Source organism: Rhinolophus sinicus, linkage group LG01 (assembly GCF_036562045.2).
Source record: "Rhinolophus sinicus isolate RSC01 linkage group LG01, ASM3656204v1, whole genome shotgun sequence".
Lineage (NCBI taxonomy): Eukaryota > Metazoa > Chordata > Mammalia > Chiroptera > Rhinolophidae > Rhinolophus > Rhinolophus sinicus.
In genome coordinates, this window is record NC_133751.1 from 28,684,495 (window position 1) to 28,696,573 (window position 12,079).

The following is a 12,079-nucleotide window of genomic DNA, read 5'->3' on the forward strand; positions in this document are numbered from 1 at the left end:
CTGCTGCTAGCCTCTGGGTGCCTAGCCAGCCCTTATTTGTTCCCTTAGTCCTATCTGTACCTCTGTGCTCTTCACTAAGGTGTGTTCCTTTGAACCAGCTGCACTGATCATTATTTCTGCTGGTACAGGTGGTAAGGGATTACATTTAAACATAAATGGACACTATTTAACCTTGGGTCCGGAACATAATAATAAACAAAGTGTTCTTAGGCTCTCATTCGTCTACATTGTTCTGCTTCATTTTTGTACAGAGAGTACCTGCTTTTTATTCCTCATGGCTTAAGTCAAATCCACTTTTTTACACTAAATGTTAAAACTAGAGTGAGCCTGATTCCTCGCACAGAGATTATGCTTTCACGGGTTCTCCGCTGCCAGCCCTTCCAGCCAACCTGAGACCCTCATCCCCTCCCTGGTTTGTAAACTGCAACTTTTTTGTAGTAAGTGCTACAGATCACATGCTAGTGAGCCTAGCTTCTCCTGGAGTTTTTACAGTCTGCTTTGAGGTTGAGAACATTTTGTTGTTTTTAGGATTCCGGCTTTGAGCTGGAAGCTGCCTGGGGAGGTCATCTCCTTCAGCTTCCCTTTTACATACAATCTCAACATCACTCATAGCAGATGGGTACCTTCTGCTAGTCCTTTCAAGCTCTAGGTAATTAAGAAGTATTATTTGGAGAAAAATGAAAAGAAACCTATCCCCTTCTCCATGGTATCCAGGCATAGATTAAGATGCTGCCATTTAAAAACCTTTCTGGTTAGATGTTTCTTCTTCCCCGAAGGATTGAGTTAATGCAGTTAATTTTACAAATATCTTTTGGTAATTAGAAATTACTTTTTTATTATAGAATTTCCAAGAGGGAACGATTTGTAAATAAAGTTGGGTGACCAGAGACAAATAATGTGATTGCCAGTATTCAGGGTCTAATTCAAGTCTGTTTCCTGCCTTTGAACGCTTAGACTCCTGGGATTTTAGAGATGGAAGGCGCCTTACTGACCACCAGTTGATTCCTACTTACAGAAAGGCGACTGAGGCTCCAAGTCAGGAACTGACTTGCTCGTTGGAAAGATGTTGTTTCTAGTTTTCAGGGACAGTGAATTCAAAAGCATAATCTAAGTATTGCTACAGACCTCAAGACCTTGAGTATAGAGAAGGGTTCCCGTTTTCACTGACTCTTTTGGAAAGAAAAACAGAAGCTTGAGAACGCTGATTCACATGACTCTTGATTTAAAATTAAAATGACAATCCCAGTGTGTGTGTGTGTGTGTGAGTGTGTGTGCGCCTCTGATGGTTTGCTTTGTTTTTGCAAACAATCTTTGAGAACTATAATCTTCGGTTTCAGTTTTCTGAACATTTGTATATCAGCATTCCTTTGTTCTTTTCTTTTTCTTTAATAGCATTATCTTTGACTTATTCATGGCAGATACTTGTGTGAAAAATTATGAATTCGTTAAAAAAAGAAGAGACATTTGAGAAAAGCAGGGCCTTTTATTTATCAGCTGTTACTGGTACAAGGTCCCGGTCACATGAGGTTCTCAGGGGGAAACAAAGAAGACTGAGACCTGAAAAAGAAATAATTGGCTCCAAAATGCTTAGAGAACTTTTTGATGTGAAATTAATAAATACTTAATTAAACAACACCTAAAAATAACATTATGTCAACTTCATTAAGTGCTCAATTTAGTATGTAAGAGAATTTCATTATGTTGTAAAACATTTGAAAGTGAGATGTTCTCCTTTCACAAGTTCCCAAGGAGGCGTAATAATTGTCAAGAAGTCATTGATATGCTAAATTAAATGAGTTTTTGAGCCAAACAATTTTCAAGGTAAAATTGTAAATGAAAAGTTTGATGTTCATTTTTATTTTCCTGCAGAGAAAATTACATTGAATGTGTAACGAGGGTGCATTATGATATTATTTATGTGATGTGGGCTGAGGCCTCCTGAAGTATCAAAATACATGGGACCTTTGAGGGACTTAAAGCGTGTCCAGGGGTGACAGGAGAAGTAGGAGGAACATTTTGTAGTTTGCTAGAATAGGCTTCTCTAGCAGGAGTTGTGGTCACTATTTCTGTTAATACAGTGCGTCAGTTGTCTAGTGCTGTATAACAAAGTACCACACACTTAACAGCTTAAAACAACACATTTATTATCTTATGATTTTTGTGACTCAAGATTCAAGGCATCATTTAAATGGGGTCTCTGCTTAGGGTCTCTCAGGCTGCAAAGTGTCTACCAGGCTGTATTTTTATCAGGATCCTCTACATACGAAAAGTCTGCTTCTGAGCTCCTGCAGGTTGTGGGTAGAATTCTTATTCTTGTGGGTGTGGGACAAGGCAGACCTTCCCGCCAGCTGTCAGCTGGAGGTGACCCTTGGCTGTTAGAGGTTTTCCTTCCGCTATTCCTAGAGGTTGCCCGCAGCTTCTTGCCATCCTGGCCTGCCCAGTACATCTGCTACTTTATCAAGCCAGCAAGGAGAATCTCTAGAGTAAGCCTGATGGCAAGACAGTGTTGCATATCGTAATGCAGTTATGAGAAGGAAATTTTATGACCTTTGCCACATTCCATACATTCCAAGCAAGTCTGAAGTCCCTTCCGCACTCAAAGGGAGATGATTACACAAAAAATGTGAACACTAGGAGTTAGGGATCAGGGGGGAACCAACTTAGAGTCCATCCAATACATAGAGAATCTATTCTAAAAATCTATTCATTTGCTTAATTGATTCAGCTGTTTTTTGATTAGAATAGTTCTATTTGTGGAGAGAGTCATGGAACAAATCTGAGAATGACCAGAACCACACAAAAAGTTTATCTATCCTCCTTTCAGTGCCCTTTTCTGGCCTACTTGGGACCCTCAGTAAAAGCTTGCTAGCACCCAAATAATTAGCATTTCCCTAAAAACTGGCTTACCCAAACTTGTCCTTCTTAGTAGCAGTCCATGCAGAGGACTGCCCCCCTCCCATCAGCAAAAATTGCCCCACCTCTTCCATTCCCTCACGTTACTATAGGCAATTCGGAAACTGTTTTTATAAAGCAGCAAAACTCAGGAATTTGGAGTTGGTAATGATCTTAAGACTTTATTGCTTATCCAACACAGATTCTATTTCCATGATGATAGAGGGCAGCGCTGTGTCAGCCCAGGGTTGTAAGAATTATAAGGATTTTAGTCACTGAGGCAAGAGCACTTGGCAAGATGTTTGGGTACATTATGCCACTTCTAGGACACTTGGCTTGTTTTCATGAGTACTGGGACTCTGGCCAAAACAAACAAACCAAAAAAACAGAAAAACAAACAACCCCTCCCCCCACACACACACACATACAAAACCCCTGTGTTCTAGGAATTATCTGAGCCAGTTGGATCCGTGCTTGTTCTTATGCCTTTGGCAGCTTTGCTAACTGCAGCCATCTTTCAAGTCATGCTTTCTCCTAGATTTTTGTGCTTATCCTTTGGATTTGACATTTCTTGTGAAGTTTACTTGGTACCTGTCTCTGGTCTTCCCATAACTCTGCCTTCCTTTCTGGATACGGTTTTTCTGTGCCACTCATGCTTTCCTGGCATGTGATCTTAGCCCCACCCCAATTTTGACCCAGCCCTTCCCTTTAAGCATTGACGGATACCGTGATTTACTTCAATATGCAGCCCCACGCAGGAAATATTGGATTGTGTGGTTAAGAAAGGATTGATAGCTACTGAAACAAAATCTCAGGAATTTAGCACACTAAGAATTTATTTTTTATCGACCCAACAGGATAGCACAGACAATTCTGGTCAGACAGTGGTCCCATAGATGCGGTGATACTGAAACCCAGACCTCTTCCATCTTGTGGCTCTGACATCTTTAACACACAGCTTTCTCCATCACTATGTTTATCTGCATAAAGTCATGGAAAGATTATGGCAGGTTGTATAGAAGGTTTTATGGGCTAAGCTTGGAGTAGTGTCCATCGATTCTCATTTCAAGTGGCCATACTCAGATACAAGGGAGTCTGGGAAATGTGATGGACGTGGCTAGGAAGAAGGGGGAAATTTAGCTAGCAGTTTCTGCCAAATGGAACGTTTTGGCAGCTGTGAACTTGTGTCCACATGCATGCTGGGAAATTTTAGTAGGCAGCATCTTTGAGGCAAAGGACAGTAACCAAATTTTTTGTTTATTTATTGAACATTTATGCAGAACTTAATGTTTCATGTACTGCTCTAGGTGCTTTTCAAATAATAACTCATTTAATTCTTATACAACCCTATGGAGATTCTGTTATTATTACCCTTATTTACAGATGGGAAAACTAAGGCACAGAGTAGTTAAGTAGACTGCTCAAGGGAATGGCACCAGCAAGTGGCAGGACTGGGAATTTAAACCCAGGCTTCCTGACTTTCACCACCAGGCTCCTCGTGAGAAACTTCACCCTCATAACACTTTGGAGTCATGGCGACTTATTCTTTTTATAGGTGGAAACCCCAAAATGTAAAAAGATTACATGACTTACCCAGGGTTCGTGGTTATTAACAGTAAAATCAGAATTCAAGTCCTTGTTCAATCTATCAACATTTTGTGCTTTTCCTGTATTTCTTCCAAAATAAAACTGTTGTTCTAAATGCTCTGTGTGTGCTTCCACCTATACTGCGTTTCCCCAAAAATAAGACATAGCCAGACAATCAGCTCTAATGCGTCTTTTGGAGCAAAAATTAATATAAGACCTGGCTTTATATTATATTATGTTAGATAAGACCTGGTCTTATATTATAGTAAAATAAGACCAGGTCTTATATTAATTTTTGCTCCAAAAGACGCATTAGAGCTGATGGGCCAGCTAGGTCTTATTTTCAGGAAAACAGGGTACCTACCTATATTGAGTGAAATGGCAAATCTTAGGTAATTAGGCTCTGGGACTGGCTGGGGGCTTAACCAATATTTGAATGAGGAGAAATTGGCCATTAGCAGGGCGCTGTGTTGAAGCTGTACGTGTGCGTTCTTTAACTGAGCGAGTGTTTATGTTCCTGTATATCCTTTCCCAGCGAGCCTCCGAGCTTACCGGTGGGTGTGTTCCAGGGCTTTCAGATGAGACCATCCCCTTTATGTTTTTGATTGATATTTTTGACCTGATAGTTCATACTTGATTTTGTATACATATTTATTTGCAGTGCTCTTTCATGAGAAGTAATTTGGGGATTTCTTTATAAAATAGTGATTGATTTTTATATGGAAAGCCATTATTTGCTTCTAACAGTGAGATCCTGAAAACAAGATCTGGGACTTCTCTGTCACTCAGCCTAGAATTGAACAATGAATGATCTTTTCTCTGGTGCCTTGAAACAATGCCTTATTTCCTCAAGAAGCCAAACTAACATTTAAGTAAATCTATACATTTGCATTCAAATCTTTATAAAATGAATTTTCCTAAGTGAGGAAAAGATATGACATTAAGGGACATTTTTTTCTTCCTGGTGTTCTGCTTAGTAAAGATGTTGGATTTTTATTTAACAGATGTATGGATGAAAAAGTGAGTTCTAAGTTAGTTCTGTCAACACTTTGGCCCCGAAGTGACAAAATTAAAAAAAAATGAACTTTTGTGTTTGTTTCCTTTTTACTAGAACTATAGTTGAAAACAGCTTTACTTGGGAAAATGTGTTTTGTGTGATGGCATAGTATCAGCTCTTTTACTGTGAGACTATGTGACTTGGATGGGTCCCAACTTCTCACTTCTGTGTCATGGACAATTTCTTTTTTCTTGTATTATTTACACATATATTTACTGTCAAGCTGCTAAACGATCCCCTTTCATAAGGTCTGGCTCACTGCTCTTCCCCTCAGGCTGGTCTGCTTGCTCAAGTCCTGCTGGGCTGGCTGACCCTGCTCAGCAGCCCGGGAATAGCAGGTTGCCAACTGTTGGGGCAACTGCTGTAAAGACCAGCAGGAGAAATGTCCTGTGGGCTTGCGAAGGAGCCCAGGCACCCAGCCGCAGTGGCCAGGGACACCCACTGTGGGACAGCTCAACAGAAAGATCTGCTTCATACACTTATCTCCACTTGAAGCAACTGGCAATGAGACAGGCCTCCAATATTTACTGAGAACTTACTAGTCTCTAGTAGGCCCTGCTCTCAATGGTGTCCTCTATCTGTGTCACAGATCATGTGAATGTTAAATATAGAAGGTGGTATTATGCTCATTTTCAAATAAAAAATTATCATATTGTATCATATATCATATCATATCATATATCATATCATATATATCCTATCCTGTCCTATCCTATCATATCATATATCATACATGTTCTCTAAAGTTCCACATCCAGTGATGACCACGGCTAGGATCAAAACCCAGGTCTTCTGAGTGAGCATCCTAAAGTCACTTTTTAGGATATAAATTAAACATTTAAAAAAAATACACTTCATGTTTTAAAAAATTTATTTATTTTTTCAGTCACAGTTGACATTCAATATTTTTTTATTATTAAATTTATTGGGATGACAATTGTTAGTAAAATCACATAGATTTCAGGTGTACAATTCTGTATTACATCATCTATAAATCCCATTGTGTGTTCATCACCCAGAGTCAGTTCTCCTTCCATCACCATATACTTGATCCCCCTTACCTTCATCTCCCACCCCCCACCCCCCTTACCCTCTGGTAACCACTAAACTATTATTTTATATTTGTTTCAAGTGTACAGCATAGTGGTTAGACATTTACATGATTTATGCAGTGATTTCCCTCCGATTATTACCCACATGGCACTATGTGTGGTTGTTGCAACATTGTTGACTGTATTCTTTATGCTGTGCTTTACATGCGTGTGACTATTTTGTAGTTACCAATTTGTATTTCTTAATCCCTGCACCTTTTTCACCCAGCTCCCTAACTCCCCTCCCCTCTGGCAACCATCAGTTTGTTCTCTGTATCTATGAGTCTGTTTCTGTTTTGATTTCTGTTTACTTTGTTCTTTAGATTCCACATATAAGTGAGATCATATGGTATTCGTCTTTCTCAGTCTGACTTCTTTCACTTAGCATAATACCCTCTAGGTCTATCCATGTTGTCGCAAATGGTAAGATTTCATTCTTTTTTATGGCCAAGTAATATTCCATTGTATATATGTACCACTTCTTCTTTATCCAATCGTCTATTGATAGGCATTTCAGTTGCTTCCATACCTTGGCTGTTGTAAATAGTGCTGCAGTGAACACAGGAGTGCGTATATCTTTTCAAATTAGTGTTTTGGATTTCTTTGTATAAATACCCAGAAGTGGAATTGCTGGGTCATAAGGTACTTCCATTTTTAATTTTTTGAGGAACCTCCAAACTGTTTTCCATAGTGGCTGCACCAAAGGGAACAAGGGTTCCCTTTTCTCCACAGGCTCACCAACACTTGTTGTTTTTTGATTTATTGATGATAGCCATTCTGACAGGTATGAGGTGATATCTCATTGTGGCTTTTATTTGCATTTCTCTGATGATTAGTGACATTGAGCCTCTTTATATACTTTATCTTTTAGAGCAGTTTTAGGTTCACAGCAAAACAGAATGGAAGGTACATTTTCCTCTGGACCGGCTGGCACACACATTGCCTCCCTCAGTTTCAACAGCTCACCAGAATGGTACATTTGTTACACTTGATGAACCTACATTGACATATCATTATCACCCGCCGTCCGTAGATTACATTAGACTTCATGCTTGGTGTTTGTTGTACATTCTATGGGTTTTCACAAATGTATAATGAGTAGTATCCACCATTTATAGTATCACACAGAATAGTTTCACTATAAATCTTTTTAAGAGGAACAACAAAGGTCTTCTGACTCCAAGTCTAGTGACTCTTCCATTGCCTAGCAACCTCAGAAGTAGGAAAAGAAGGCCCAGTGTTGAACAGTTGTGGATGGATGACAATTGAGAGGCTGTGTGCAAAGGTCTGTGGGTCATACACTGGGCTCGTTACAAACCTCTAGCATCTTCAGTTTTTGAATAGTACTGTGTGTAAGATATGATCACCCTTTTTAAATTTTGTCACATGTCCATTAGACAGTTTCTAAATCATTAGATAGTTTCCATAGAGACACCTAACAGCAAAGCATGGGATGTGAAAGAAAGAGTTCACCAGAGCGGCAGGATTTTCTAGGGGTTTCGAGTGCAGGCTGTCGAATGACAGTGCTTGAGTTTCTCTCTTGACTCTGCCACACACTAACTGAAACATCAGGCATGTTTTACAGCCCTGTACCTCAGTTTTTTATCTGGAAAATGAGAATGATGGTACCTACCTGTATCAGTTTCCTAGGGCTGCCATAACAAAGTACCACACACTCGGTGGCTTAAAACAATGGAAATTGATTATGTCACACTTCTGGAGGCTAGACATGTGAAATCAAAATGTCGGCATGGCCATGTTTCCTCTGAAACCTGTAGGGAACCATCCTTCCTTTCCTCTTCTTAGCGTCTGGTGGTTTGCTTAAAATCTTTGGCATTTTTTTGGTTTGCCATTATAGCGCTTCAAACTTTGCCTTTATCATCACATAGTGTTCTACCTTTATGTAGTTATGTGTCTTTGTCTTCTCTTTCTATAAAAACACAAGTCAATACTGGATTAGGGCCCACCTTAATTCAGTATAACTTTACTTAAACTTGATTACATCTTCAAAGACCCCATTTCCAAAAAAGGTTACATTCATGGGTCCAAGGGTTAGGACTTCAACATATTTTGGGGAAGTACTTAATTCAACCCATAACACTACTCATAGATTTGATGTGATGAAATAATATGCATGAAACACATGCCCACACAGACACTCAGTAAGTGTTTTCCATCATCATCATCAGATCCATCCATTCAATTAGCAAATATATATTGCATGCCCATGAAGTGCCAGATACTGTACCAGAGGTTGAAGATAAAATGCCAATTAAAACAGAGTCCCTGACCTCATCTTAGAGTCTGCTTAAGAATGTCGATATCAATCAAATAACCATTTTAGTACATGTGAAGACGAGACACCTGGCGCCATGGGAGGGAATAATAGAGGAATTATTCCTCTAGGAATAACCCAACCTCATAGACAACGGCAAGGAGTAAACCTGTTATCACACCATAGCTGCCCAGAGTAGACCCTGAGACTTAAAGGATCAGAGCAAAACAGCTTACTGCTCATGGTGCATTAAGCAGCACGAGCATCAGCAGAGTTCCATTGCCACCAAGTCCCAGGAGGTCACCGGGTAGGCCCAGATGTATGCTATGTACCCAGTGGATTTCTTCTGCAGCTGAGACACCCAAGGTCAAAGACACAGCACTTTTTATAGCAAGCAGTAAGCAAGCTTGCTTTCTGTCTGGAGGGACATACTGTCTTTACCTTTAAAGACTGCCAGCTGCATAAACAATCCTGAGAAATGGTATGGATGAAAGAGCGGTGGTCAGCACTGTGCCATCTAAGGGCTCATAGAAGCACAAGACGTCCAGGAAGGACTGCTTCCGACAGGGACCAGATCTCATCTGGGGGTTCTAGGAAGGCTTCTGTAAGGAAATTGTATTTAAGACAGGATCCAAAAAAGTATACATACCAGGGATAAACCAGACAAAAGGGAATGTGGGAGAGAAGATCCCGTGCAGACAAGAGAGGATGAGCAATGTCAGGTTCAGTTACCTGGAAGTCCGGGGAGGCTGAGGGGTATCAAATGAGGAGCTGGGGCGGCCCTGATATTGGAGAGAGAGGTGGGCAGGGACAGACACAACAGAACCAGGTGGGCCACATTAAGGATGTTGACCTGTATCCTAAGATCGATGGGGAATCATTGAAGGGCTTTAAACAGTAAAGATGGAACTGCCTATTAGAATAATAAAATTACCCTTTAGAATTTTGACAGTCAAGAATTTTCCATCTGTAATTATCACCCCAAATAAAGCAATGCTGTTGCTTTCATCATTTGCAATAGATCCCATATTTGCTTTCAGACATTTCTGATTAGCCAAGAAAGTAGAAGCAACCCTCTTCACGCATTATTAAAACACAGTAAATCTTTTGAGGTAATTAAAATAGAAAATTAGTATTTAAATCAATTCCCTTTACAAGTTAGGCATGTGATTTTGATAAATAAATTACTCACCAAAGCCATATTTTTCTTCCAAATCAGCTGAGCGCCTTCCTATACGTAAAGCACTGTGATAGATCATGCTAAGGTTACTGAGACATTCTATACACTCAGGTTTTAATTATATATTAAGTTATGAATTTATCTGCTCTTATGGAGCAAATTGTTTATGATGACATATTAGAATGAGTCCCATTGCCCTTTGATTACTTGGAGTGCATATAATTTAATCAGCTCCAGTTGTATCTCTTTGTTGTTGCTCAATGAAATAAAAATAAAGGATTCGTGTCCTCCTTTAGTCTGTCTGTTTTTCAGTTGGTTTGAGTAATTCGAGGCATGGAGTAATCAGTTACCTTGCAATTTGCAGAGCCCTCACCAGCCATGCCTCTGTAGAGTCTAACTATGTTATTATTCTGTTTCCTCCATTTCAGCAGCTGGTTGGCACAGTTCTTTGAAATGGAGGATAAATATTTAACTCAGTTTTTTTAGTTTGTGGTCTTAGTCAAAAACCTTTGACTGTCAATTGACTGATCATGGTTCAATCTATTTCTTTTTTTTTTTTTTTTAAGTTTCCCTTTTTTACTTTTTGGGGAGTAATATTGGGGAACAGTGTGTTTCTCCAGGACCTATCAGCTCCAAGTCATCGTCCTTCAATCTAGTTGTGGAGGGCGCAGCTCAGGTCCAAGTCCAGGCGCTGTTTTCAATCTTTAGTTGCAGGGGGCGCAGCCCACCATCCCACGTGGGAATTGAACCAGCAACTTTGTTGTTGAGAGCTCGTGCTCTAACCAACTGACCCATCCAGCCACCCCTCTGGCAGCTCAGTGGCAGCTCGTTGTCTTCCATCAAGTTGTGGAGGGTGCAGCTCACTGGCCTATGTGGGAATCGATCCGGCAACCCTGTTGTTCAGAGCTCGCGCACTAACCAACTGAGCCTTCGGGAGACCCCTCAATCTGTTTCTTGAAGGTTCCAAAGGATTGTTCAGTGGTGAAAACCTCTTGTTGGTACTTGCAAGAGAACATGAGATCTTGTGTTCTTCACAGCAGGCATCCATGGCCCCAAGAGCAACCAGTGAGAAGGCTGTATTATTTAGATATTGATGATGATAAATGCTAGAGGAGCAGGTTGTCACCTAGAGGCCAGGCACTGAGGGGACAGCCCTTTTGTTTTATTTTTGGACTGCATTGCCAAATGATGGCCAAAAATCTGTAATATTGACTTTCACGTATCCCACTGAGTCTTTTTATAGTCTTAATAGTTTGATCATCACAACAGATATTTTTAAGTTATATACATACAGCCTGAGAGGGTCCTATAGTATATGATCAGATAACAACATAGTTATCTGAAGAGTTTTCAGTTATGTGCAGTCACGCTAGACTTGAAAGTTTTTGTGTATGCAAGTATAGAATAGCGAGCAAACTTTTGGCATGATTTAGGAATCACAAGCATCTCTGATATTGACCACAGATGGAGCAGGGTCATGCTGGACAAATCCTTTCATGAACTTTTTCTCATGAATCCTCACAATAACTCTGTGAGGTAAACTTACATCATTAGCCTTATTTCGCTGATGAAAAATTTGAGGATCGGAGATGCTACATGACCTGTTCCTGGTCATATTGCTGAGTAAAGGATTGAGTCACAAATAATTCCCTGATCTCTTGACTTCTGATCTATTTTTCACGCTTTCTGCCATATTCTACACACACACATACACTTCCTATTGTATCTAGAATCATAGTGTACAATGGGTAAAACTTTTCAAGATCTTGGTATCTTTGGGTAGAAAAAGCACTACCTATAGGAGGAAATAAATCAATGACTTATCATTAAAGGAAATCTCTTTATCCTTAAAGAATTGGGTATGAAGAAATGAGTGGCCTCATTTCAAATAAGGAAAATGTTCAACCTCTTTTAATTTGCTTAAGTTGTTTCCACCTTTTTTCTCCTGGCACTGCTCCTCATAGATCATTAAAAGTCTCTGCAAAAGGAAATCTGAG

General features: G+C 39.9%; 1 protein-coding gene across 2 annotated transcripts in view; it reads left to right on the forward strand.

Moving 5' to 3' along the window:
* SCHIP1 (schwannomin interacting protein 1) overlaps positions 1-12,079 on the forward strand; it is a 669,685-nt gene that overhangs the window by 48,709 nt on the left and 608,897 nt on the right. The window lies entirely within an intron of this gene.